A 27741-nucleotide genomic window follows, 5' to 3' on the forward strand; every position below is an offset into this window, starting at 1 on the left:
CCCTGGCATGACTAGGTGGTTTACTTTGACCAATGAAAACATGTTCTTTCTACATGGAAGTTTTATTTTTTTTTAAGTATATTTTATTGATTACATTATTACAGCTGTCCCAATTTTTCCCCCCTTGCCCCCCTCCACCCAGTACCCCCCTTCCTTCCAACAATCACACTTAGTTCATGTCCATGGGTCATACATATAAGTTCTTTGGCTTCTCTATTTCCTACACTATTCTTAACATTCCCCTGTCTATTTGTACCTACCAGTTATGCTTCTTAATACCTGCATCATTTCCCCCCACTCTTCCCCTTCCCCCTCCCTGCTGATAACCCTCCAAATGATCTCCATACCTATGATTCTCTTCCTTCTGGTTGTTTGTTTGTTTGTTTGTTTGTTTGTTTAGATTCAGCTATTGATAGTTGTGGATTTGTTGCTTTTTTATTTTATTTATTTTTTTATTTGTTGCTTTTTTTAATGCTCATGGTTTTGCTCTTCTTTTTCTTAAATAAGTTGCTTTAATATTTCCTGTAAAATGGTGATGATGAATTCCTTAGCTTTACCTTGTCTGAGAAGCGCTTTATCTTCCCTTCCATTCTAAATGATAGCTTTGCTGGATAGAATAATCTTGCTTGTAGGTCCATGGGCTTTTCATTACTTTGAATACTTCTTGCCAGTTCCTTCTTGCCTGAAAAATTTCTTTCGAGAAATCTACTGACAGTCTTATGGGAACTCCTTTGTAGGTAACTGTCTGCTTTTCTTTTGCTGCTTTTAAGATTCTCTCTTTATCTTTAACCTTTGGCATTTTAACTATGATGTGTCTTGGTGTGTTCCTCTTTGGGTCCAACTTGTTAAGGACTCTCTGTGCTTCCTGGACTTGTATGCCTATTTCCTTCACCAAATTAGTGAATCTTTCTTTCATTATTTTTTCAAGTAAGTTTTCAATTTCTTGCTCTTCATCTTCTTGTTGTATCTCTATGATTCAGATGTTGGCATGTTTGGAGATGTCTCAAAGGTTCCTAAGCCTATCCTCATCTTTTTGAATTCTTGTTTCTTCTTTATGTTCTGGTTGAATGTTTATCTCTCCTTATGTTCTAAATCGTTAGTTTGAATTCTGGCTTCTCTGTTGGTTCCCTGTATATATTGCTTTATTTCACTTTGTATAATCTTCACTTCTTCCTTTATTTTGCGGCTGTACTCAATCATTTATCTGAGCATCTTTTTAAATTTTTTATTTATTTTATTTTTAAATTTTTTGTATGTTTTATTGATTATGCTGTTACAGTTGTCCCAATTTCTCCTCCCTTTGCTCTCCTCCACCTAGCACCCACCCTCCCTCCAGCAGTCCCACCCCCATGTCCATGGGTCATGCATATAACCTCTTCTGCACCCTCCTACTGTGATTCTTAATTCCTACTCCACTTCCCTCCTCCTTTCCCCTACCCCCTCCCAGTTGACACCCCTCTACCTCTTCCCCATACCTATGATTCTGTTCCCACTCTGGTTGTCTGCTTAGTTGGTTTTTGTTTTTATTTTTAGCTTCTGTTGTTGATAGTTGTGATTTTGTTTTCATTTTAATGTTCATAGTTTTGACCTTCTTTTTCTTAAATAAGTCCCTTTAACATTCCATATAATAATGGCTTGGTGATGATGAACTCCTTCAGCTTTACCTTGTATGGGAATCACTTTCTTTTCCTTTTTACTCTAAATGATAGTTTTGCTGGATAGAATAATCTTGCTTGTAGGTCATTGCCTCTCATCACTTTGAATATTTCTTGCCAGTCCCTTCTTGCCTGCAAGGTTTCTTTTGAGAAATCATCTGCTAGTCTTATAAGTACCCATTTGTAGGTAATTTTCTTCTTTTCTCTTGCTGCTTTTAAGATTCTCTCTTTATCTTTAACTTTTGGCTTATTAATTATGGTATGTCTTGATGTGTTCCTCCTTGGGATAGTTTTTTTGGGACTCTCTGTGCTTCTTAGACCTGTATGTTCATTTTCTTCCCCAAATTAATGAAGTTTTCCTTCATTATTTTTTCACATAATTTTTCAATCTCTTGCTCTTCCTCTTCTCCTCTGGCATGCCTATGATTCTGATGTTGGCATGTTTAAAGCTATCCCAGAGGTTTTTAAGCCTCTCCTCATTTTTAAAAATTCTTGTTTCTTCCTTTTGTACTGGTTGACTGTTTATTTCTTCCTTATGTTACAATTTATTGATTTGAACCTGGTTTCCTTTCCTTCACCACTAGTTTTGTGTGCATTTTCCTTCATTTCACTTAGTATATTCTTCATTTCTCCCCTGTCATGCTTAATCTTTTCTGTCAAGTCTGTGAGCATCTTTAGCACCAGTACTTTGAATTATGCATCTGTTAAGTTGGCTATCGCTTCGTCTATTAAGTTCACTATCTCCTTGTCAGTTAGTTCTCCCACTGGAACTGTGATCTGCCCTTTCTTTTGGGCTGTACTTCTTTCTCCTCATTTTGACAGCTTTCTGTGTTTGTTTTTGTGTCTTAGGTAGAGCTGTTGCACTTGTTACATTGTAAAGGGGCAGAGTCTTAGGTATTCATTAGTGCTGGTGACCCATTTCACCTTGTTGTGGTGCTGTATGTGGGGGAGGTGTCTGAGAGGGAACAATGCCACTTGCTCAGGACTTGCCCCTTTTCCAGCCACTTCTCCCCCTTCCATACTAAACAAGGGGACTCTGCTGAGAGACTGGCAGTTTCTTCCTCCACCTCAGCCTCCACTGAGGGAACCAGGCCTGCTCAGGAGGATCAGAAAGGGCCTTCTGGAAGACAGGGGTCTGCAGGTCTTGAAGAATAAGTAGAAGCTAGCAGAGGTAGGTAAGTGAGGGCATGCTGGGCAGAGGAGCAACAGGAGCCAGATAGTAGAGGTAAGAAACTTCCGGTGGCCTGGGGCATCTGGAGCCTTCATGAAAGGCAGTGGGCATGAGGAGATGAAGCTGGAGAGGGACTCAAGGGCCTATTACAGGGGCTTGATGTCTTTCACTGGTTGGGCTGGGGCAGATTTGGGCGGCTACACAGAGAAACAATGTGGTCATATTTTAGCTACATTGCTGGGCCTGCTGTGTGAACAGCCAATTGGGACACAATCTCTTTTTATGAGATCTCTTGGGATTGTGCTGACTGCCCAGCAGAGACAGGACTCCTCGTGCTCTGTGTGGAGTAACTACTTCCCCCTTATGACAACCCAGGGGTGAGGGTATTCTTATTTTAAGAACAGAGTCTCTCAGATGACCATTAAGACGCAGTGAGCTGAGAAGCAGAGGTTTATTGGCAAAATGAGTAAGCAGGGAGACCTGCCACAGGTGGTCAGGACTCCGCCTTTCTAGGGGAGAATGGGGTTTCTTTTATAGGGGGAGAGCACAGAGGGGGATTTTTTTGTGAGCCTTGTCAGTAGTCTGGCCTGGCAGCTGCGGGTGTGACAGGCTGATCAAAACAGGACACGGTTTCAGCCTGATACATCCTATCATCTCATAGGCAGCTGCAGGCGGGGTAAGGGGCTGAGTAGTCTGGGGTCTGGAGATGTTACTTATCCTTATTTTGACTCCAAGATAACTGGACACAGAGAGATTAAGTTGTGTCCCTGCCAAAGACCACTCTCCTTGAGTTTGTGGTTCTTAGGAAGGCTCTCGCAGAGGCAGAATTTTGCATTGGCATCCTGCTTTCAGTTGAGGAAATCTTTCACAGAGATGACCTCATTCCAACCTTGAACAGTAGCTTCTGTGAAGGACATGTTATTCATAGCCAAGAAAACCAATGAAGAAAATAAAATGACTTGTCAAAGGTCAGACGTTAGGTGGCAGAGCTCTGACTCAGCCTTGCGTCTTCCAAGCCTGAGCCCAGTGTCAGGGCTCACGTTCATCTGTCAGCGGATGCTGTGCCACCCTCACGCTCAACACGTTGTGTGGTGCCCAGACCAGACACTTCAGCCTCTTTAGCCTCCTCCTGTCTAGGAAAATGCTTTTCTAAACTGAGGGAGATAGTCTCAGAGAGATGTGTTGTTGGCATTAGTTTCCCACTATTGGGTAATGGCTTCCTCCCTCTAGACTGGGTGACGTCAGCCGGCTGCTGGATTTCTGCCAGTGTTCTCCCGCCCAGGAAACAGACTTCCGGCAGGGCTCCCAGCCATTTCTGGCCTCCTGGAGAAGCAGATCTCTGCATTTTCAAAGTGAGAGACTGAAAATCAGATCTCAGGTAGAGTTTCACTATAAAGAAGGACATAAAAATGGGGAAGAGGAATTCAAAGAACTCTGGCTGGGAATGAGCAAGGGTGCCCCTTGTCTAGGACCTAGGGTCTTTCTTGGTCATGAGGTTTAAGATTTTGTGACTAACAGTTAAGTAAATTGGAGGTAGAGGGGGAGAAAGGGAAGCAAAGCTGAGGAAATCTGGGAAAATTACACATAAAAATACAAACACAGAAGGTCAAACATGGGCCAAGAAGAGAATGCTGATCCCAATACTCATGCACTCTTCTGTGGACACTAAGTCTTGAATAATTGGTAACATAAGACTATAGCAGCTCTCATTTCTTTACTCTTTTGAATTATAAAACCATATCAGTCACAGAAGAATCTAAACCATAGATAAATGAATTGAAGTAGAAAGTAAAGTGTCCCTTTCCCTCCCTCTTCTATCCCCAGTCACACTCTTCAGGATGGTTCATAAATGATGTTAGACACTTTAGGGACTCCTTCAGCCAATATTCATCTCATTTAATCTTCTCAATGATCTGAGGTAAAAACTATTATTACACCTTTATATTTTTAAATTATGGTAAAATATACATAACACAAAATTTACCATATAAGGGACCCCTGGAAGCCACTGAAGATGAGCAGGACATCACAGTGGTGTTCTGGCTCAAAGCAGCTGGTGTTGCAGCTTCATCAGTGGGTGCTGTGCTTGAACTGGGATGCATTCACAGGGAAACACAGGTCCTTTCCTGGTTTGATGAGAGTGTGGTTTGACAAACATAAGAATGAAAAGGATTTGGTAAAGGTTGCCCAGCTGCTGAGGCAGCCAGAGGAATAATTCTGGCGCAATCAGCATCCACAGCCATCGTCTTTCCTGACTCTCATGGGCAGCTCCTCTGAGAGTTGCAAGGAATAAAAGGTGTCCGCACAGGGCTCCTGGTATCTTTGCCAAGAGCAGTGGAAGAAACTATAGAGGGAAAGCAGGGAGTGGGTGTCAAGCAGCCACAAGGGGCCACTTGTATGGGGGTCCTAAGACTGAAGCTTTGCACCCTGCCTGAAAGCAAGGTGACACCCCCACTGTGGTGGTATATTGTGACCAGGCCCTGTAAGTAGCCCATGAAAAGAAAGAAAGAGAAAGACACCTCACCATTTATGCTTGCAAGGAAATAAGTTACAGAATGTACACCACTTGGCCTAATAAAATTACCCTTTTAACCATTTTTAAGCACATAGTTCAGTAACATTAAGTATATTCACATTGTTGTTTCATCATCTTCCCCAACTGAAACTGCACCCAGCATTAGTTTGTGTTTTTACACATGAAAAAATTGTAAGCTCCATGATAAAAAGGACTGTGCCTGGTTTTGCTCACCATTATTTCCTCAGGATTCACTTAAGCCTCATACCTAACACATGCAAGATAATAAATATAGGTTGAGTGAAGGAATCTATGAGGCACTGAGACTCAGAGAAGTTAAATAACTTGCATAGGTCAGCCAGCTGGAAAGTCTCTGAACATGGTTCAAACACAAGGCTTTTCATTTATTTCTAACTAAGAGTTTTTATGCTGTGAAACTTTCTCAGGTCCCAAAAGCTCATACCACAAGAAATGAGATTTCCTCAAAGTTTCATTGTAGCCTCTCCTTGTTTCATCTCAATGATTCCATTGTTTGTGAACAGCCATACTTCTCAAATCTAAGGAACCACATGCCTCCCTTACTCTCCCCAGCTGCAGAGACAAAGACTCCACTTCCTTGTATGGTGGTTTTATAGTTGGAAAGTTCTAGATTATCTGACCACAGCCTCCTGCTGCACAATTTACCATAAGTCCCCCTGAGTGTTGGCGTGACCTTTCATTATGGGCCCTGGTTGGATGTGGGAGGCGTCTGGGCCCATGGAAGTCCTGGGCTACACTGTGGTGAGGCACAAGCTGCAGGAGCATGCCCTCGCTCTGGTCCTGAGGTGGTGCTCCCTTCACAGACTGTGGTCCGATTCAGGTTCAGCTTACCATCTCAGAGGAGAGTGGAGCCAGGTGGCATAAACCCCATTATAGACCATTTTGATGGATTCACCTCTTTGGTTATGAGGACAAGAGAGGGTCCTAAAGGGAAAAAAAAAGGACTGTGTGCCTCAGTTTCTGAAGTTAAAGCCTGAAACTATAGTGAGAGTTGAATTACCAGCCCCACCGTGACAGTGATGAGTTTGGGCTCCCCCTGTTGGACACTTTGGAAAATAATTATTTGAACTAGGAAAAATTAAGACAAGGGTGGGGGCAAAAGAGATATTTATTGAGAGTTTACTATATATTTGGTATTTTATTTAGGCATATCATTTCATCCTAAAATAATCCTATGGTGGGTTTTAGCAATCCTATTCTGCAGAGTTGGAAACTAAAACTTGCTCAAGTCACACAAGGATTTGAACCCAGAGCTTCCCCGTCTCCCTAAAGTCCATCCTCTTCCCAGTATTCTGAACCCAAGGAACCACAGCAGAAATAGCAGGTGAGAACCTGTCTCCCTTTACTTCCACTGGGTCTGTTGCTCGTGTTGTCAAGATGTCTCAGGGGTCCAGGGATGCTTTGCTCCAGGGATTCCCCTTGAACCCATGGTGTGCTGCAGCTAACTCAGACCTACTGGTGAGAGTAACTGGAAAATATTCAGGGATTTTGCAAGCTGGTTGTAAAATCATTGGTAAATGGAAATTGGTAATGGTGAGAGGGAGTATTTAAACAGTGGAAATTAGTGTTTCCCCTTGTAATGGGCAAGGAAATGGTGACTCTCAAACCAGTTGAAAATCATTAGCAGCAAAGGACAAATGTAATTAAATCTTGAATTAGGGGTCTCCGAGCCAGAGTTAACAGTATCAGCACACTTACAAGTCAGGAAGGGGGAATTCTGCAGTTTAGCACAAATGCTTCTGAGGGCAAAGGATATCTGAGATCAAAGAGGGGGATATATTCATCACCAAACTCCGGGAAATGGGAAAATGTAGCTAGACAGTCCAGCAAACAAGATAGGGAAATTTCAAAGAAGAACTGGAGACAGACTATAACCAGATCACCCTGAGTTAATTATCACCCTCAGTTAATTTAGTTAATCGCATTAGATTGTAACTCCGGAGTATCCAGCATGGAAAAATGGAGAAGGAGAAGCGGGGGTGGGGTGGGGGGTCGGGGGGCGGGGCGTGCGAAGGTCGGGGAGGGGAAGGTGGTGTTTACTTGCATTAGGATAAAAACGGCCATCTCCATTTTGTCGGTGTGCATGCCCCCGGCTGGCCGTGCGCCCAACTCTGCAGACTCGTGTATAAACGCCTCGCTTTGCTGCTGGTGTCCCAGTGTTTTATTTTGAGCATTTCTCACAATTTGGGTACTCATCCGGGATCCTCCACCTATGTGAGGCAAGGGGCTCTGAGCTAAGATGGGAAGACGAGTCCTACCCATTCTTGGGTGGCTCGCTGGACCCAGACCCGCCCACCCCTGCCTCATAGTGCCTGGAAACGACCCGAGACTTCTTGTTGGGACAGCAGTGGATCGACGTGGAGCGGTGGGTGGGTGGGTGGGGAGTAAAAAAATAAGGAAAAAGCAAACACTGCGGCAACCAGACAACCTTGTGCATGGGCCAAGGTACAAAAATTGGACTTAATTACTACCTTGGTGTTTGGGCATCCTCGGAAATCGAGTATGTGTGTGTGGTTGAGACATATCTCAAGAAACGAAGCGAGTGTGGAGTCCTGATCCACGGTTCCATTCTCCTGCAAGGGAAACGGTCAGAGACGGACAAAGGGAATCTTGGGCTGTGTACAAGAAATCTCCAGTACAGGGGGTTGAGCACACAAGGTGTGGACAAGAAACCTCCAATAAGGGGGGTTGAGTTCACAGACTGTGGGCAAGAAACCTCTAATACGGGAGGTTGAGCTCATGGCGTCTCTGTATACAAGAAATCTCCAGTAAGAGGGGCTGAGTATATGGGTCTGCATACAACAAACTTCCAGTATGGGGCTGTTGAGCTCACAGGTTCGTGTTCAAGAAACTTCCAGTAAGGGGGATTGAGGACACAACTAGATTCAGCCACAGCCACAGGGATTGACTGAGGATGGGAAATAAAAATTCTAAGCCTAGGGAAACTAAAGAAAATGGGGCAAAGAAACACCCCATAGACATTCCACCCAAATGTCCATTAGGGAAAATGTTAGAGCATTGCGGAGAAGATCCCCAGACCCAGAATAAGGAAGAACTGAAAATGGTAGAATATTGCTATCTCCTTTGGCCAAAGGAACCCATTAAGGGATAATCTGTTTTCTGGCCCCAGTTTGGGTCTGATGAAACTTGGGTTTGTAAAACCCTGATCTTATATATGAGTGATCAGGCATCAGCTTCTTAGGAAGAGAAGGAATATGCTCTCTGCTGGTTACAACCTACTGGCAGGTCTACAGGTCTCTTCCCTGTAAAAGAAAAAGAAGAGAAAGCCTGGGACTCTCTGTCCTGTCTCCCACCGCCTTACAACCCTGGCCAGTCAGCGGCCAACTGGGCAGAGGCACTGTGGACAGACGGTATAGATGAATCAGGCCAGGGGCACCTAACAGGTGCCCAACCAGTAGCTGTGCCCCGGACACCCAGGGCACCAGCAGAAATTTACTCTAAGAAAGGAATTAGAGCAATACAAACAGGACCTTGAGAATTTCCCCAAACAAATTGCTTGCAGCATTTCCTTCCACCCCAGATAACTTCTAGCAATTCAATTTGCATCTGAATGCTCCCTGCTAGAGCGCCAAGGAGGGGCAATGTTAAGTTTGCTATCCAAGTGGCCATCTAATCCCCCCAAAAGGTACTAGGTCCTGAGAACAATAGGATAATTAACTTGCTACAGGTAACAGAAACAGCAGGATGTCTGCCTCTCCAGCACTGAGAGAGAGAGAGAGAGAGAGAGAGAGAGAGAGAGAGAGAGAGAGAAGTGACACTTTAAAAAAAACTCAGGCTACTTTTCTTCAAACTGTGGTACAAGTGGCAGTGGTAGTGCCTTGGCTGCTAATCGACACCACCTCTAGGCTTGTAACTGGAAGGCCCTTAACTTCTTCACTGCTTCAGCAGGGGCGACATGCCTATATCTTAAGAAAGAGTGTTGTTACACATGGACGAAACTAATGTTCATTCTAGATATCCTCTTCAGTAGGGAAGGAAGAGGAATAATCAGATGGGCTGCTATAAGAATATGAAAAAGCAAGCATCCTCCTGGTCAGGGAATTGTCCCCGACAAACAAAAGTTTCTCAATGTAGATCCTAGATGGGATAATAACAGGCCAGAGGATAGGACCCAGAAGAGAGACCTTGGGGTCTCGTCATCAGGGGAATCAAGGAGACTGTTCCCCTGAGCACAGAGTGTCTCCAAGGCATTCAAAATACAGCAAGAAATAGATAAAACTCCATTCAGTGTTCCTACAGAAGCTCAGGGACCAAATGAGAAAGTATTCTGGTCTAGATCCAGAGAAAGCTATAGGGCAGGGACTCTTAAAAGTCATCTTTGTAACAGAAGCTGGCCAAATATTTGTAAAAATTGCAGAAGGTAAATGAATGGGCCAGAGAGAACAATTGAAAAACTCCTCAGGAAAGCTCAGAAAGTGTACGTTAGAAAAGAGGAGGAGAAGCAAAAACTCCAAAAAGCTGCAGAATATCTCTGCAAATCTAGGAACTTTTGGCTGCCAAATACTGAGTTTGAGTATAGTACTTCACCATGTGGAAAAGAACAAGGATTGGAAGCATGTTATGCTTAAATCTAAAGAAGTAAAGAGTATTTCGAACATTTGTGAATGTTGCAGAAGGTCTGTGAAAAGTTGTAATAATAAAAAGGAAACAGTTATGGAAGTTTCAAACCTGGGAGAAGAAAACCTCAGCTGCGTGTGTGCTGATTTCATAAAAGTGTATTTTGGTCTGTTCTGTTGTGGAATTCTCTGTATCTGTTTTTGACCAATAAGACCTAGGAAAGGTCATCTGTAAACCAGTTGGGGAGAATGTTTTTTTTTTTTGTTTTTTGCCACCTGGGACCCAGGAAGGGTCATTCTGGGCTAATGACCGTTTCAGCCTGGGCAAGTGAGTATGTCTCTGCTGGGGCACGTCTCTTTAGGAAGCCAGTGGACATACTGGAGAGAGAGGGCCTAGCTGTCTATGTTTTAAATTATTGCTCTGTTTATGCTCTGAAAGGAAAAATTGAGGTTTCCCAGGGAAAGTTAAAACTTCACATGAAAGAAAGGGGAGAAGGGAAAGTGTGAGGCATGAAAATAAAAAAGGTTTGTTAGAAGTTTGTGAAAGTTTTGAAAAGAAATGGTATGATTTTAGTAATGGAAGGTATAATGTACTGAAATGCAGTTTTTGAAGGACAAGGATTTTCCTTCATGCTCTTATATTTTTCTCCCTACCCGATCCCTCCAGTATTTGAAATTCTAAAAAAGTAAGTAATGCCATAAGGTTTCCTTGCCTAAAACTAATAAAACCAGTTGCTGATGGTGGTTTTGTCAACCGAGGCTTTGACTAGGATGTCATGCCTGAAGGAGGCATGCCGAGGCTCTGGTTGTTACCAGAAAGTCCTGGGGAATGGGAGTTGACTTTCAAGCTAACGAAAGCTAAGGAGGAAAAAGCCTAATACCCTGGTTGGTTGTGCAGTTCTTGGCAATCTTTCCAGGGAAGGAACGAAGTTGCTTTCCTGAAAGATGGCTAGAAGAAACCTTAAAGCACAATGAAAAACCTGAAGGACTTATGAAGAGCATGTGTTTTACAGGTAAGGCCAGATGACAAGTGTGTGGCTCAGCTTCTGTGACCAGAAGGACAGACTGAAAGTCAACCTGAATGTTCCTAGTGTGAGTTCCAGCAAAGCAGACTTAAAGATAATATATAATCAATTGCTGCTCTTGTGTTCATGCAAATGAACAGGCTAAATTAAAACTGGACTTAATGCAGTCCCTTTAAAAACAAGGAGGGTAATCTTAAGGAGAAAAATTATGATTTGAGGAAAATCACAATGCTCAGTAGTAGGCTATAAATTAGTACAGCTAACTGTCTTTAAAACTTTGTTTTCAGTCCTGGCTGGTGTGGCTCAGTGGACTGAGAGCCAGACTGCGAGCCAAAGGGTCGCTGGTTCGGTTCCCAGTCAGGACACATGCCTGGGTTGCGGGCTGGGTCCCCAGTTGGGGGCACATGAGAGGCAACCACACATCGATGTTTCTCTCCCTCTTTCTCTCTCCCTTCCTCCTTCTCTAAAAAGTAAATAAATAAATTTAAAAAAACAACAACTTTGTTTTCATTTAAAAGTTAAAACTAGGTTTGTAACATCATCAAAAATGTTCAATCTACAGGCAAGAAGGACCTGTCAAATATCATTCCAACAAAGACCTTGTAACTGGATGTCTTCATAGTCTTACAGATTTAGAGACTGGTTTGTGGGTTGTTGTGTGAATTAACATGTATATTATTCCCCCTGTTTGCATAGGGCATAAGCCCATAATCTCTTTACCTGAATAATTGTCTGTATGTATAGGCCTCACTTAAGAAGCCTATCTGCATAGCTGCCTCCTGAGACTCAAAGGTTTGGCAGAACTAAGTGGTTGGGTTGGTAAAGTGTAAGGCAGTCTACGGGCTTCACTTTAAAACTTGCTTCTCTCTTTCTGTCCCATAGCTTGGACAGAAAGTGCCCAGAAGTCTGAGAAGAGGGAAATCCTAAAATATTCCTCTCAGCCCAAACTAAGTTGAATGGGCAAAGGGCTTTGAACATGTGTGACATGCCTTGCACATCTTCCACCAAAAAAGCCAATTTTTTTCCTAATGGAGGACATTAAACATTAATCCCTGCCTGTTGTCATCTAGTGGTTATAATTTTAATTTTGCCTTTTAACCCTGTTGCCAAATATGTTGGCCCCCAGAACACAACAAGGATGCCAGTTTGTTCAGCAGTGTCAGCCCTTGGAAACCAAACATGCTGCTGCCCAGGGACAGCCAACTGACCTGACCTGGACTTTGAAAATCCTTTCCCATGTGGGAAGGCCACCCTCCCCTCCTCATTCATACTCTATTAGAAATTTCTAGACCCAAGGGTAAATCGAATGCGGTCATGTCCAGCTTGAAGCAGTTAGGGGAGCACGAGACCTTCACCATTGTCCTTTATAAGATAAAGGGTCTTAAGCCTGAGAGAGGGGATTGTTACAGAGGAAGATCCCCAGGAGTTCCCCAGAACCTGTGGTTGGGGGATAGGGGAAGAAGACAATTTTTGGGGTGCCTTTGCATAGCTATAGCTGGCACCTAGTGTCGTGGTTATACAGGTGGCTTTGGTTCTTCCAAGGCCCCAAGGAAATGGGAGAAATTTTAATTATAAAATAGTGACAAAAAGAGGTCAATGGCACCTGCTGGATCATTCGATCCTCATATCTACATTGATGCCACTGGGGTTTCTAAAGAAGTTCCAGATGCCTTTAAAGCTAGCAGTCAGATAGCTGCAAGGTTTGAGTCAGTGCTCTTCTGGTGGTTGACCATTAATAAAAATGTCGATTGAATAAGTTACATTTATTATAACCAGCAGAAGTTTATCAATTATACTAGGAATGCTATAGAAGGCCTAGCTCAACAATTAGATGCCCCCAGTCGAGTGGCCTCGCAGAATAGGTTGGCTTTGATATAATGTTGGTAGAAAAAGGAGGTGTATGTGTAATGCTTAGGGGGGCAGTGTTGCGCCTTTATCACTAATAATACAGCCCCTGATGGAACTATCACTAAGGCTCTGCAGGGACTGACTACTCTAGCAAATGAACTAGCAGAAAACTCAGGCATTGACAATCCCATAACAGGATGGTTAGAAAATTGGTTTGGCAATTGGAAAAGAATGATCTCATCAGCTCTTGTATCCCTCATAGTGGTAGCAGGCATTCTAACAGCTTTAGGCTGCTATATTATTCCCTGCATCAGAGGTTTAGTTCAGAGACTGATTGAGACTGCACTAACTAAACAGATGCCGGCAACTTATCATAATCTCCTCCTCCTAGAGGCCAAAGGAAATCCTTGCTATGAAGAAGAAAGTTGAGAAATCCTTCTTAGGTTTGAAAGGACAAATAAAAAGGTTTGAGTAGTCAATTTCCAAAAAGAGACAGGGGGGATTATAAGGAGCAAGGAAATGGTGACTCCCAAACCAGTAGAAAATAACTAGCAGCCAAGGACAAATGCAATTAAATCCTGAATCGGGGGGTCTCTGAGCCAGAGTTAACAATACTAGCACACTTATAAGTCAGGAAGGCGGCATTCCACAGCTCAGCACAAATGCTTCTGAGGACAAAGGATATCTGAGATCAAAGCGGTGGTGGGGGTGGGGGTTGGGGTGGGGGGATATTCATCACTCTGGGAAATGGGAAAATGTAGCTAGAGAGCCCAGCAAACAAGATAGAAGAGCTGGAGACAGACCTGTAACCAGACCACCCTGAGTTAATTATCGCTCTCAGTTAATTTAGTTAATCGTGTTAGATTGTAACTCTGGAGTATCCAGCATGGAAAAACAGAGAAAGAGAAGGCAGGGGAGCGGGGAAGGGTGTGGGTTTTGTCGGTGCGCATGCCCCTGGCTGGCTGTGTGCCCAACTCTGTAGACTTGTAAATAAACACCTCGCTTTGCTGCTGAAGTCCTGTGTCCTGGTGTTTTACTGTGAGCATTTCTCACACCCTGCTAGCAATCCCGTGTGACTTACCAGCACACCACTGTGACTGGAGTCACCTCTGAGTTTCTAAATGCCTCTAACTGAGCATTAATGTTGAGGCCCTGAGTGATTGCTGAGGACTACAGTGTCTGCCCTCAGGGGTCACAAACTTCCAGCTGCAGGCCGAGGAAGGAAAGATACCTATTGAAAAATCAAGAAGTGTGTGCTCATGGGCCAGAGAAAAGAGGATATAAATATTGATTATTCACGCATGAACAAAGTACCAATGTGTTTAATCATAGGAATCTTGAGGGAGGGGTTGTGGCTTCTCATTAGAGTGCTTTTCTTTTGAAACAATGGAAGAAGAGATTCAATTTATGTGGAAACTAGAAAAGTGCTCTGGATAGGGTTGGGGCCGCTGCACAACGCAGAAGAGGGGAGTTCTCATCTGTGGAAGGAAAGATGACTTTGGGCCTTGAGGTCTGGGGTGGGAAGCAGCTTGTGGACCATATTCCTGACCCACATACTTGCCAAGTTACCCAGGACTACAGGGGTTTGTGCTGAATTGGACAACTCTCCAGAATTTGGATGCTTTGGGTCATGTCATTTGACTACTAGAGTCAGGGGCTTTCCTCAGCTAGTTGAGATATGCAAACAGCTACCTCCCATGATAAGAGTTATATCTGTGGGGTGAGGCATGGGAGAGAGCATCATCATGGGTGGGGAAAGAACTTTCCAGCTTTGCTGTGTCAAGAGGTGTCCCTGTTCCAGTTGCAGTTGAAGGTATCTGTCAGACTTCCCTAACGGCCTAGAGAAGAAAAGGAAACAAAGAATTGAGTAGCAGGTAACAGATAATCTGACTCACAAGATGCAGCTGGTTTTTCTCCAGACACAGCTGGTTTTTCTCCAGCCCGCAGGCGATGGCAGGGACTGTTCTTCCCCCCTCCTGGCTTGCTGCCTCCCTCTCATAGAAACTACTTGAGTGTGAGGGGAGAAGATTAGACACACAGATGTTTCTACCCCATCTGATTAAGGCTCCCTTTCTGAGTTCCAGGTTCTGCCTGAGCACCCACCTCACCTCTGCCTGCCAGCCACCAGGACACCCACCTCTTTTAGAGACCACATTTACTGGCAGTTGTGTAACCTTGTCATGTAAGAAACAACCAGAAAGCCACCAATTTCAGGTGATCCCCATCCAGTGAGGGATGCAGTGGGGGTCTTGTCATTTGTTCCCAGTGTTGTTTGCACCCAGACTGGATAGGTATACACAGGCAAGAGCTGTGAGAATGATGTGACATTTGGTATTAATTAGCCCTTCTACCCCTAGAATTTACTGGCAAAATAGACACCAGAAGATGTGTGCAAAGAGAAAGCTTGAACTCAGAGGCTGCTGGGTTTCTGTTATACAGAGGTTGATACCCAGTGGCACACAGAAACTGATAATCAGGTAAGTATTGGTTGGGGTACCACCTTCTCTAACCTCTGAGAGAGCCTGCTTCAACTGCTGGGTCACCTTCATTCATTCAACAAATATTCACTAAGTTTCTCTTGAGGGCCAGGCACTACCCCAGACACTGGACACACAGTAAACGAGACAGCCATCTTGCTCTCATGGAAGTCACAGGACAAGGGGAGGAATGACATGGGGAAGTAATTAAAGGGTGCTGAGTGCTATGGAGCAAAGTGCCGGGTGTATTGCGAGGTGCCATGAGCAGAACTGAAAGTGGGAGAAGATGGGGGTGACAAGACTTGTGTACTAGAGCCAGTATCTGGCTGGGGAGGCAGACAGGGTTAGCTGAAAGGATGAAGGAATGCAGCTGAATAAAGGGGGCGTGTGTGTGGAGGAGTTAATCTTTCTTTAGCTCAGCTTGGCAAACATCTTTCATAAAACTTCTGATGCTCTGATTAATGATAGCTAAGAAAGTATTAGGAGCAACCAACTAGTAGAACAAGCCCTGACCTATATTCCTTTCCACTTGAAGTTGGACCCTGAGTCTACCACTTACTAGCTATGAGAACCTGAGCAAGTTGCCCACCTTTCTGGTGCCTTGTTTTTGTGAATTCTATCTCCCAGCATTGTGAAGATAAAATATAGTATATGACCATATATTGCAAATCAAATACTATAGCATGCTATAACATTAATACTAGAACTATTACTATAGTATAACTATTATATAAATTATATGTATATTATGTATATGATAGTATTACAGTACATATGTAATATGGCACTATATATGGTATATATTATATCTAGTATAGTATAGCTATAATTATTAGTATAATTATAACTATAAAACTTGGTAGTTACTGTTATTATTTATGTACACCAAGCTTATATCCAAAAGGGCTTTGGTGGTTACTAGAAAGAACTAGACATTATAAATCTAGATAGTCTTAAACAAGAGTAAAATAATATGTCAAGTAGGAAGGGAGAGGAGGTTGTGTATGCAGTGCTAGATAATGTCTGTGTAAAGAGGGTGAGCAGTTGGAAGATGAGTCAGAAATTCCAGAGGGGCCCTATGCTTAGCATGCTGGTTGTTTTTACTGTCCTCCCTCAAGACATCTTGTTTCAAGGAGCTCTGAATTTTTCAAACTCTAGAATCCATTTGTAGTGTTTTGGATGAGAGATACTCAAAAGCAGGGAGATTGCTGTATATTCCACTCTGGCCAGGTTTGACCAAAGGAGAGCAGACTCCTTACCTCCACAAAAAGCATCAGAAATCCTTGTATGTCTCCAAATGAGATGATACATAAACATTACCCAGATTTTCTGGGCCATTTTCAATTATATTTATGTTGAAAGGCTGCTGCTTCCTCTTTATAGTATCCTAACTGTGAGTTAGCTGCTGTGCCTACTTTCACTTGTTTTCTACCTTACTCTGTGAGACATTTTTGAACTGCCTAAAAACATTTCTTGAAATGGCTTCTTGAATCTCTTAAAATATCTGCATTAATTATGGATCAAGGAAGGTGGGCTGCCATCAAGATTTACCCCAATTTCTCCCCCTTTATCTCTCTCTTTTTTCTTCCCTATTCTTTACAAACCCTAGTGTCGAGGGCTGACTTTCAGTAGATTGCAACAGGGGAACTGCTCTGCTACTTATGAAACCTGACCTAGAAGCAGGTCCTTTATGAATGGTTTAGCGCCAGGTTCCCCAAGTACATGCAGTGCATGAAGAGTTATGGGGCGGCCCCCTTTCCAGCTGCACCCAGTTTACCAGGATGAGGAAAATTTGCCCCAATTTATAATTCCTAAAAACGATTACTTTCTCAGAATTGTTCACATTTTCATTACTTCTTTTAAAAAATTTATGTTTTATTGATTATGCTATTACAGTTGCCCTGATTTTTCCTCCTTTACCACCTTGACTCACACCTCCCACTCTCTCAGGCAACCCCCCCACCATTGTTCATATCCATGGGTCATGTGTATAAGTTCTTTGGCTACTTCATTTCCTAAACTGTACTTTATATCCCCATGGCTATTCTATAACTACCTGTTTGTTTTGTTTTTTAAGTTTTCTTTTCTTTTTTAAAGTATATTTTATTGATTATGTTGTTAGAGTAGTTCCAATTTTTTCCCCTTTGCTCCCCTCTGCCCAGTACCCCTCTTCCCTCAAGCAATCCCACCCCCTTTAGTTCATGTCTATGGGTCGTGCATATAAGTTCTTTGGCTTCACCTTTTCCTATATTATTCTTAACTTCCCCTATTTTGTACCAACCAATTATGCTTCTTAATCCCTGCACCATTTCCCCATTTCTCCCCATTCCCCCTCCCAGCTGATAACTCTCCAAATGATCCCCATATCTATGATTCTTTTCCTATTCTGGTTTGCTTAGTTGGATTTTGTTTTTATTTTTTAGATTCAGTTGTTGATAGTTGTGAGTTTGTTGTCACTTTAGTGTTCATAGTTTTGATCTTCTTTTTTAAAGTAAGTCCCTTTGACATTTCATATAATAATGGCTTGGTGATGATAAACTCCTTTAGCTTTACCTTGTCTGGGAAGCACTTCATCTGCCCTTCCATTCTAAATGATAGCCTTGCTGGATAGAGTAATCCTGGTTGTAGGTTGCCTTTGATCACATTGAATACTGCTTGCCAATCTCTTTCTGCCTGCAAAGTGTCCTCTGAGAAATCAGCTGATAGTCCTATAGGTAACCCCCTGTAGGCAACTCTCTGCCTCTCTCTTGCTGCCCCTAGGACTCTCTCTTTATCTTTCACCTTTAGCATCTCAATCATAATGCATCCTGGTGTGGTCCCCTGTGGATCCAGCTCGCCTGGGACTCTCTGTGCTTCCTGGACCTGTATGTCCATCTCCTTCACAAAATTTGGGAAGTTTTCCTCATTTTTTTTCAATTCTTGCTTCCTCATCCTGCACTGGTTGACTATTCTTTTCTTTCTTATGTTCCAAATCATTGATTTGAACTGGAGTTTTCTTCCCTTCATCATTGGTTTTGTGTGGATTTTCCTTTGTTTCACTTAGCATTGCCTTCACTTCTTCTCTTATGTATTTGCTGTACTCAAGCATATCTGTCAAGCCTGTGAGCATCTTTATCACCAGTGTTTTGAATTCTGTGTCTGTTAGGTTGTCTATCTCCTCATCTGTGAGGTTGGCTATCTCCTCATCGTTTAGTTTTCCCACTGGAACCTTGATCCATTTCCCCTTTGGGGCCATACTTCTCTGTCTCCTCATTCTGACAGGCTCCTGTGTTCGTTGGCCTCTGTATCCCAGGTATAGCTGTTGCTCCTGTTACATTGTAAGGGGCGGAGCCTTAGGGATTCATCAGTACAGGGCGACTTTTTTCACCACATTGTGGAGCTGTATGTGGGGGAGGGGTCAGAGAGGGAACAATGCCGCCTGCCCAGCACTCGCCCCTTTTCCAGGCACCTTTCCTACTTCCGCCTCTCTAGCTGCTGCCCTTGCCGTCGTTCCCAGAGTGGATGGGTCTTTAGATGTTCTAGGACCGTGGATGCCCTTTAAACAAGTGGACTCTGCTGAGAGATTGGCATTTTCTGCCTCCACCCCAACCCCCAGTGGACTGCACAGTCAGAAGCAATGAGGCTTGATTTTCCCTGGTGCTGGGACTGTGAGCTGCGAGGGCCAGTGAGGAACTGGGAATGCTCCCCAGGTGTGCCTCCTGACTTTTTAAAGCGTGTGACTGCACTTTCTTCTGGCCTGCCACTCTCGCCACTCCTGCTGCCACCACACTGCGTTCTCTCTACCCCGGCTCCACCCCTCCTACCTGTCTGGATGAGCATTTCTTCTTTATATCTTTGTTTGTTGAACTTCCATGTAGTTTGATTTTCTGGAACTTCTGGTTGTTTCTAGTTTTGAGGTAGTTGTATTCCTTCTTAGTTGTGGAGGGAGACGCAGCGTGTCTGTCTACGCCTCCATCTTGGCTGGAAGTAGTCCTATTTGTACTTAATCCCTACTACTCCCTCCCATCTGGCAACCATCAAAATGCTCCATGATTCTGTTTCTGTTCTTGTTTGCTTAGTTTGTTTTTTAGATTCAATTGTTGATAGATATGTATTTTTTGCCATTTTAGTGTTCATAGTTTTGATTTTTTTCTTTTCTTTTTAAAAAATATTTTATTTATTTCTAGAGAGAGGGGAAGAGAGGCAGAAAGAGAGGAAAAGAAACATCAGTGTGTGGTTGCCTCTTGTGTGCCCCTAGCTGGGTACCCGGCCCGCAACCCAGGGATGTGCCCTTACTGGGAATCGAACCAGTGACCCTTTGGTTTGCAGGCCAGTGCTCAGTCCACTGAGCCACACCAGCCAGGGCTGATCTTCTTTTTCTTATGTAAGTCCCTTTAACATTTCATATAATAATAGTTTGGTGATGATGAATTCCTTTAGTTTTTTCTTGTCTGAGAGGATGTTTATCTGACCTTTCATTCTAAATGATATCTTTCCTGGGTCGAGCAACCTTGGCTGTAGGTCCCTGCTTTTCTTGACTTAGAATATTTCTTGCCAATCCCTTCTAGCTTGCAAAGTTTCTTTTGAGAAATCAGCTGACAGGCAATCTTATTGGAACTTCCCTGTAGATAACTAACTTCTTTTCTCTTGCTGCTTTTAAGATTCTCTTTATCTTTAACCCTGGCCTTTTAATTATGATGTGTCTTTGCATCCATCTTGTTTGGAACTTTCTGTGCTTCCTGGACTTGCATATGTATTTCCTTCACCAAATTAGGAACATTTTCTCTCATTATTTTTTCAAATAGATTTCAAATTTTTTGCTCTTTCTCTCTCCTTCTGGCACCACTATGATGTAAATGTTGGACCTCTTCGAGTTGTCCCTGAGGCTGCTTATATTATCCTCATTTTTTTTTTTTTAATTTTAATTTTTCTCATTGTTCTACTTGGTTGTTTTTGCTTCCTTATGTTCCAAATCATTGATTTGATTCTTGGCTTCATCCACTTGCTGTTGTTTCCCTGTAGTTTGTTCTTTATTTCAATTAGTGTATCCTTCATTTCTAACTGGATCTTTTTTATGCCGCTGATGTCCTCACTAAGTTCCTTTAGCAACCTTATAACCATTGTTTTGAAGCCTGCATCTGATAGATTGCTTATCTCCATTTCGTTTAGCTCTCTTTCTGGAGTTTTTGTCTGTACTTTCATTTGGGTCATGTTTCTTTGTCTCCTCGTTATGGCAGCCTCCCTGTGTTTGTTTCTACGTATGAGGTAGAGCTGCTTTGACTCTGTGTCTTGGCAGTGTGGTCTAATGTAGTAAGTATCCTGTAGGGTTGAGTGGCACAGCCTCTCATCACCCAAGCTGGGTACTCAAGGTGAGCCTTTTGTGTGGGCTGAGTACACCTTCCTCTTGTAATTGAGCCTTGGTTGCTATTAGCAGATCAATGGGAGGGATTTATCCTGGCCAGTCAGCTGCAAGAACTGGCTGTGACCACTGACCACCAATCTTTGTTGTCTGTAGAGGATCAGATGTGCAGGGGCAGGGTGATGGTGCTCCAATGTGGCCTGTAGCTGTCCACTGGGTGCACTGGCCCTGGAGTTTCCTAGGTGGTGTATGTCAAGGTCAGCCTCCACCTGTGTTTTGCCCAGGACACTGTGCCTGAGCTATAAAGCAATTTGAGATGGGTGCTACTTTTGCTGGGCTTGGAGGTTCCCAGATGAAGCCAAGCTGTGAATCTAGGCTGGCTGCTGCTTGTGCTGGGCCTGTGAGGTCACTGAGGCCAGCTCTTGCTTGTTTGATAGAATTTAGGAAGTTGTGAAGCATGAGCCAAGACCAGCCATTCACATGGAAAAGCAGCATGGGTGGGCCCATAAATTTGGTGGGGCAGAGTCTCTGGGGATCTTCAAGGCAGGTCAGACAGTGTTAGCCAAGTTGATGGAGTCTCAGATATGATACCAGCTTGCTAGCTCTGTCGGGGGAGGGTTTAGAAAAGAGACAATGTCCTATGCTGGCCTTGATGTCAGACACCTCAGCATCTCCCTGTGTGCCACTGGTGCCTTTCAATCTGCTACCGTGGTGCTGGAGCTCAGAAGGAGTGAGTTTGAGTAGATTAGTCCATGTGTGGGTTCTTTAAGAAGAACTGCTTGGGGTTCCAGAAGTTTCTTCCATTGACTCAATCCTTGCTGGTTTTTGCAGCCAGAGATTGTGAGGACTTATCTTCCTGGTACTGGAACTCTGGGCTGGGGGTCCTGGTATGGGGCTGGGATTCCTCACTCCAGAGATATCTCTCCTGAATTTTTATGCACCACACATGGATGAGGCACCAGCCCATTCCACTTTGTGCTCCTCCTCCCAGTCTGGATGGATGTCATTTCTTTAATTCCATAGTTACGACATTTCCATTCAAATAGATTTCTGATGGTTCTGATGGTTGTCTATATTTTAGCTGTAATTCTGATGTGGTTGTGTGAATAGGTAAGCCATGTCTGCCTACACTGCCATCCTGACTGGAAGTCTCTTCATTACTTCTATTATCAGTGTTAGTGACTGGCTTTTTTGGAGGGGCAATTTTGGCACAGAAGCAATGTTTTTTAAAAAGTTTTTCTTGTTGGCCCTGACTGGGTGTGGCTCAGCTGGTTGGGCATCATCCTGCAAAGCAAAAGTCACTGGTTTGATTTCCCGTCAGGGCACATGCCTGGGTTGCAGGTTTGGTCCCCTGTCAGGGTGTGTATGAGAGGCAATTGATTGATGTTTCTCTTTATTCTTCCTTTCCCCTCTCTCTAAAAATAAATAAAATCTTTAAAAAAGTTTTTCTAATTGGCTTCTGCCTACTGGACCAGTCACTGAGGTACTGTATCCTCTCCTGTCTCTCAACCACACCCAGCTGGGCAGCCCATTCTTGCCTGAGCCTCAGCAAAACTGTGTGTCCCCACATGTCAGGGTTCCTCAGTGACAACTGAAACTTAGATTGAAGATCCACATCAAGGAGACAGAAGCAGTAATAAAGCCATGCACCCATTATTGCTTAACTAATTCACAGAAATCACTCTAGATATGATTCGTTTTAGCCCCAGTGTTAATTGTTTTAGTGGGGTTTTATGGCAAATTAATGGGAACACAATTCAAATGTTGCTCTTTTCACTGGGGACAGAGAGAACCCACTAATGTAGTTTGCGTCTTTCCCTCTGTGTAAGTTCCTCTCTCTTTTCTGTCATTATGTCATTACTGAATTATTCTAGGTGTGACCCTTGGGAGGAAATGATAGAAAAATGCAGCTACTCTACACTGTGACTTCCACATATGAATGCTCCCAACTTTCAGTCTCACTTGTTTATTATAGAATTGTAAGAGGTCCAACAGACTTTGTTTAGAGAAGTGGTTCATGCATTGTTTGCTGGACTTCTTGGAAAAGGATCCAAAATAGTGAATGTTCAGATGAGTCTCTTTGAAGGGAACCATCATGATGTGGTCATGAGTCACATCAAACACAAAGCTCTGACTGAAGAAGCTTGGCACCTTTTGGACATTTTTGCAAAGATGACAAATATCTTTAGCTATGTCTCTGCTTAAACAGCAGATAAAAGAACCTTTGTTGATTGTATTAATGGAGGTCTTTAGCCCTCCAGGGACCTCAGACTTTATAAGTCAGGCTGAGATTGTCCCTCCAGCACCTTTGCTGCATGTTATATGAAACTGGTTATTACATATAATTGGTGGGTGTCTGAAATAGCAAATAGGTAAGAGATGTGTTCCTGAGAAGAGGAAGCAAGGTTGCTTTTGAGAGAAGGTTGAGAAGTGTTTGTTACCTTCTGGGTTGTTGAGCATATTACGTGGGATGATGCATGAAGAGGACTTGGCCCAGCACCTGGCAGGTAGTAAGAACTCAATAAATACTATATAATAACAATATAATAATTAATAATAATTAGCATCATTTTCCTAGCAGCTTTAGCCTTCTGGCTTCATGTATCAGCAACACTCCTGATTTGCTCATTTCTTGCCCTTCCCTGGTCCTTCTGTTTATGGTTAGTACTTCTTCTGCCTCCTGAAATAATGAGTGTCCTCTCCATGTCATATCTATGGTCAAAGAGCTCAGAGCAGACCTCAGGTGCAGGTGTAGTAATAGACAGGGACAAGGACTAACTTCCAGGTCTTCCAATTTAAAGAGTATTCAGGCCCTGAGTTTACACTACTCAAAATGGAATCTTGTATGTGTAGTTCACAGTTACCACAGTCTCTGGTGATATTTGGTGGCATGTCCCAACCACTTCTCTTTCTGGATCACAGGCACAGTCAGGGCCAGTGGCATCGCCTTACTTCACACAAGCAAAGCCTGTTCATTTGCAGCAGCCAGAATGTGCCAGAACCTGTGCTCCAGGCAGCCTGGGCCTGTGGGAACTGCCTCTAAGCCCACAGCCACATTCTGCAGAGCTGAATGCTCCCCTAACCATGTGGAAAACAGGACCAATAAAATGGCATTGGTCCGATCAAGATAGCATAAAATATATAAAACAAAATGGATTCACTCATGTCAACTAAAATGGCTGTTAGTCAGCCATGACACTTTGGTTCAAGAGGGAAACTACCTAAGTCACTCTAGACACATCTGGCAAGGGGACTCACTTAAGGTATCTACCCATGTGGTCAGAACAGACACATCTGGTAAGGAGACACACCTAAGATATCTGCACATGTGATCAGAATAGCCATGTCTGCAAAGCGGGACCACCCACAGATAGGCTTCTAGGGAATTTACACTCTTGCCATCAGGAGTGCCAAGCAAAACAGCCATGTACCACCAATAGGTTCCTGGACAAATTCTATTTATTGAAAAGACCCAGAAGGGTGGAGTACACCACTTTTCATGTATAACTGAAGCAGGTTCCAGACTATTGCTGAGACAGCAGAGCTCCACACACCAGAGTGCTGCTCTATGTCACTGATCTCCTTTGGCATCAGCTGCCGGAGGCCCTGCCCTGCTGCTCACCTGGCTCCAGAGATCCTTCTTTGCAAGACGCTGACAACTCCCTTGCCCACTGTGTTGTCTCCCAGACCTGCAGACTGAGACTCTGGGACTTCGGTTCACAATCCCCTATTGATTGCTATGTGTGCGTTATATTTCTCTTAGGTTGTTAGAGTGTGAGTAGGATATTAGTGCATGTTGATGTTCTACTTTGAGTGAACCTGCATTCAATAAAAACTGAGTGAGTAGCATAGTTACTGTGTGTGACTCGTCTATTCCTTGGTGCCAGGTTGCTCAGCAGGCAGGTAGCCAAACAGCTGCCCAGCTGACTTATCAGAAAAATCATACTATATCACAAACATACACTCATGACAAACTGGTACTGTTCTCAGTGGTGGGTTAACCTTGTGGGAGAAGAGGCTGGGGCTGGAACCGAGTGCAACAGGCCACCTTGTTACTTAGACTCCTCCTCTGACCAGTACAGAGTGGTTGAGGCAGCAGCACCCACCCTGAGGCTCCGGCTCTGCACTGGTCTCTGACTTAAGTAACAGCAACCACTGCAGAACAGCCTTGAGTACAGGGAGCCTCACATATTTTCTCAGATTCCCTCAAATGTCTCATGTCTTTTTTTAATGAATTTACATTTTTTTGAATCAGGAGTGAAATGAAGTCCATATATTATACTGGTTGATATTTTTCGCATGTTTCTTTTGATATATACCATAGGTCTTTCTCCCCTTCTTTTCTCTCTCCTTGAAATGTGTTTGTTGTCAGAGAAAGACAAATGCCATATGATTTCACTTATATGTGGACTCTAAAGAACACAAGAAACAAGCAAAACAAGAACAGACTCATAGATGCAGGGAACAGACTGACAGTTGCCAGAGGGGAGGGTTTTGGGTTGGCTGCATGAAAAAGGGGAAGGGATTGAGAAGTATAGATTGGTAGTTACAGAATAGTCATGGGGATGTAAAGTACAGCACAGGGAATATAGTCAATAATATTATAATAACTATGGATGATGCCAAGTTGGACTTGAAACACAGGGGAGGGGGGGACTCTATAAAGTATATGATTGTCTAACCACTATGCTATACACCTGAAACTAATATGAAATAATATTGAATGTAAACTGTATTGAAAAATAAAACTAAAAAGAAACGCATTAGTTAAAGAAATTGTGTTTTTTTTTTTTTTTGTCCTGCAGTGTTTCCCACAGGCTGGGGTTCGCTGATTATATTCCTGAGGAAATGGAACGTGCTGCTCTGTCCAGGGAACTTCCTGTGGATTTGTGAGTCTATCTGGAGGTTTGATTCAGTGTTGCTTTTTGCATGGCTCCTCGGAGAATGATATAAACTTCCTACAGAAGGTGTGTATGTTTGCTTGTCTCACTTTTGGTGATGTTATCAGTTATTAGTCATCATGGACTCATCTATGATTCCATTACGGGTTGCAGATGGTGATATTGGAATTCTATCATTGAGTCTTTCATTTACTAAATGGACTACTGTAAGAGGAATCCTTCATCAGCCATGTGGTCAGGTATGGCTCCTAGGAAAAACAGGATAAATGTTGAGATTTCTTTTTTTTTATAAGTATATTTTATTGATTATGTTTTTACAGTAGTCCCAATATATTCCCCCTTTGCTCCCCTCTGCCCAGTACCCCCCTTCCCTCCAGCAATCCCACACCCCTTAGTTCATGTCCATGGGTCATGAATATAAGTTCTTTGGCTTCACCCTTTCCTATATTATTCTTAAGTTCCCCCTGTCTATTTTTTACCAACAAATTATGCTTCTTAATCCCTGCACCATTTCCCCATTTCTCCTCCTTCCCCCTCCCACTTGATAACCCTCCAAATGATCCCCACACCTATGATTCTGTTCCTATTCTGCTTTGCTTGGTTGGATTTTGTTTTTATTTCTTAGATTCAGTTGTTGATAGTTGTGAGTTTGTTGTCATTTTACTGTTCATAGTTTTGATCTTCTTTTTCTTAAATAAGTCCCTTAAACATTTCACACAATAATGGCTTGGTGATCATGAATTCTTTTAACTATACCTTGTCTGGGAAGCCCTTCATCTACACTTCCATTCTAAATGATAGCCTTGCTGGATAGAGTAATCTTGGTTGTTGGTCCTTGCTTTTCATCACATTGAATACTTCTTGCCAGCCTCTTCTTGCCTGCAAAGTTTCTTTTGAGAAATCAGCTGATAGTTTTATAGTCAAACCTTTGTAGATAACTCTCTGCTTTTCTCTTCCTGCTTTTAGGATTCTCTCTTTATCTTGAACCTTTGGCATTTTAATTATGATGTGTCTTGGTGTGGTCCTCTTTGGGTTTAGCTTGTTTAGGACTCTCTGTGCTTCCTGGACTTGTATGTCTATTTTCTTCACTAAATTTGGGAAGTTTTCCATCATTATTTTTTCATATAAGCTTTAAATTTCTTGCTCTTCCTCTTCTCCTTCTGGCACCCCTATGATTCAGATGCTGGCATGTTTAAAGTTGTCTGAGAGGTTCCCAAGCCTCTCCTCATTTTTTTCAATTCTTGTTTCCTCCTTCTGTACTGGCTGACTGTTTTTTTCTTCCTTATGTTCCAAATCATTGATTTGAACCCCAGTTTCCTTCCCTTTACCATTGGTTTTGTGTGGATTTTCCTTCATTTCACTTAGCACAGCCTTCACTTCTTTTCTTATGCGTTTGCCATACTCAAGCATATCTTTTGCCTGTGAGCATCTTTATCACCAGTGTTTTGAATTCTGTATCTGTTAGGTTGTCTGTCTCCTCATCTGTTAGGTTGGCTAGCTCCTCATTGCTTAGTTCTCCCACTGGAACCGTGATCTGTTTCCCCTTTTGGGCCATACCTTTCTGTCTCCTCATTCTGATAGGCTCTTGTGTTTGTTTGCCTCCGTGTCCCAGATAGAGCTGTCGCTCCTGTTACATTGTAAGGGGCAGAGCCTTAGGGATTCATCAGTACAGGGCAACTTGTTTCACCACGTTGTGGAGCTGTATGTGGGGGAGGGGTCAGAGAGGGAACAATGCCACTTGCTCAGCACTTGCCCCTTTTCCAGGCACTTTTCTCACTTCTGTATGGGACTGGCACCTCTTTAGCTGTTGCCCTGGCCATGGTTCCCAGAGTGTGTGGGTCTGCGGATGTTCTAGGACTGTGGGGGCCCTTTAAGCAAGCAGACTCTGCTGAGAGATGTACAGTTTCTTCCTCTGCCCCAACCCCCAGTGGTTTGCACAGTCAGAAGCAATAAGACTTGATATTCCCTCGTACTGAGACTGTGAGCTGCGTAGTCTGGTCAGGAGCTGGGAACACTCCCCATGTGGCCCTTCTTACTTTTTAAAATGTGTAACTGCTCTTTCTGCTGGCCTGCCACTGCTGCCGCTGCCCCTGCTGCTCCCGCTGCCTCCACTGCCACCGCTGCCACCGCTGCTGCCACCACCACACTGCATCCTCTCTGCCCCTCCTACCTGTCTGGATGAGTATTTTTCCTTT

The sequence above is a fragment of the Furipterus horrens genome, unplaced genomic scaffold, assembly GCF_987537825.1.
Source record: "Furipterus horrens unplaced genomic scaffold, mFurHor1.1.pri manual_scaffold_6, whole genome shotgun sequence".
Classification (NCBI taxonomy): domain Eukaryota; kingdom Metazoa; phylum Chordata; class Mammalia; order Chiroptera; family Furipteridae; genus Furipterus; species Furipterus horrens.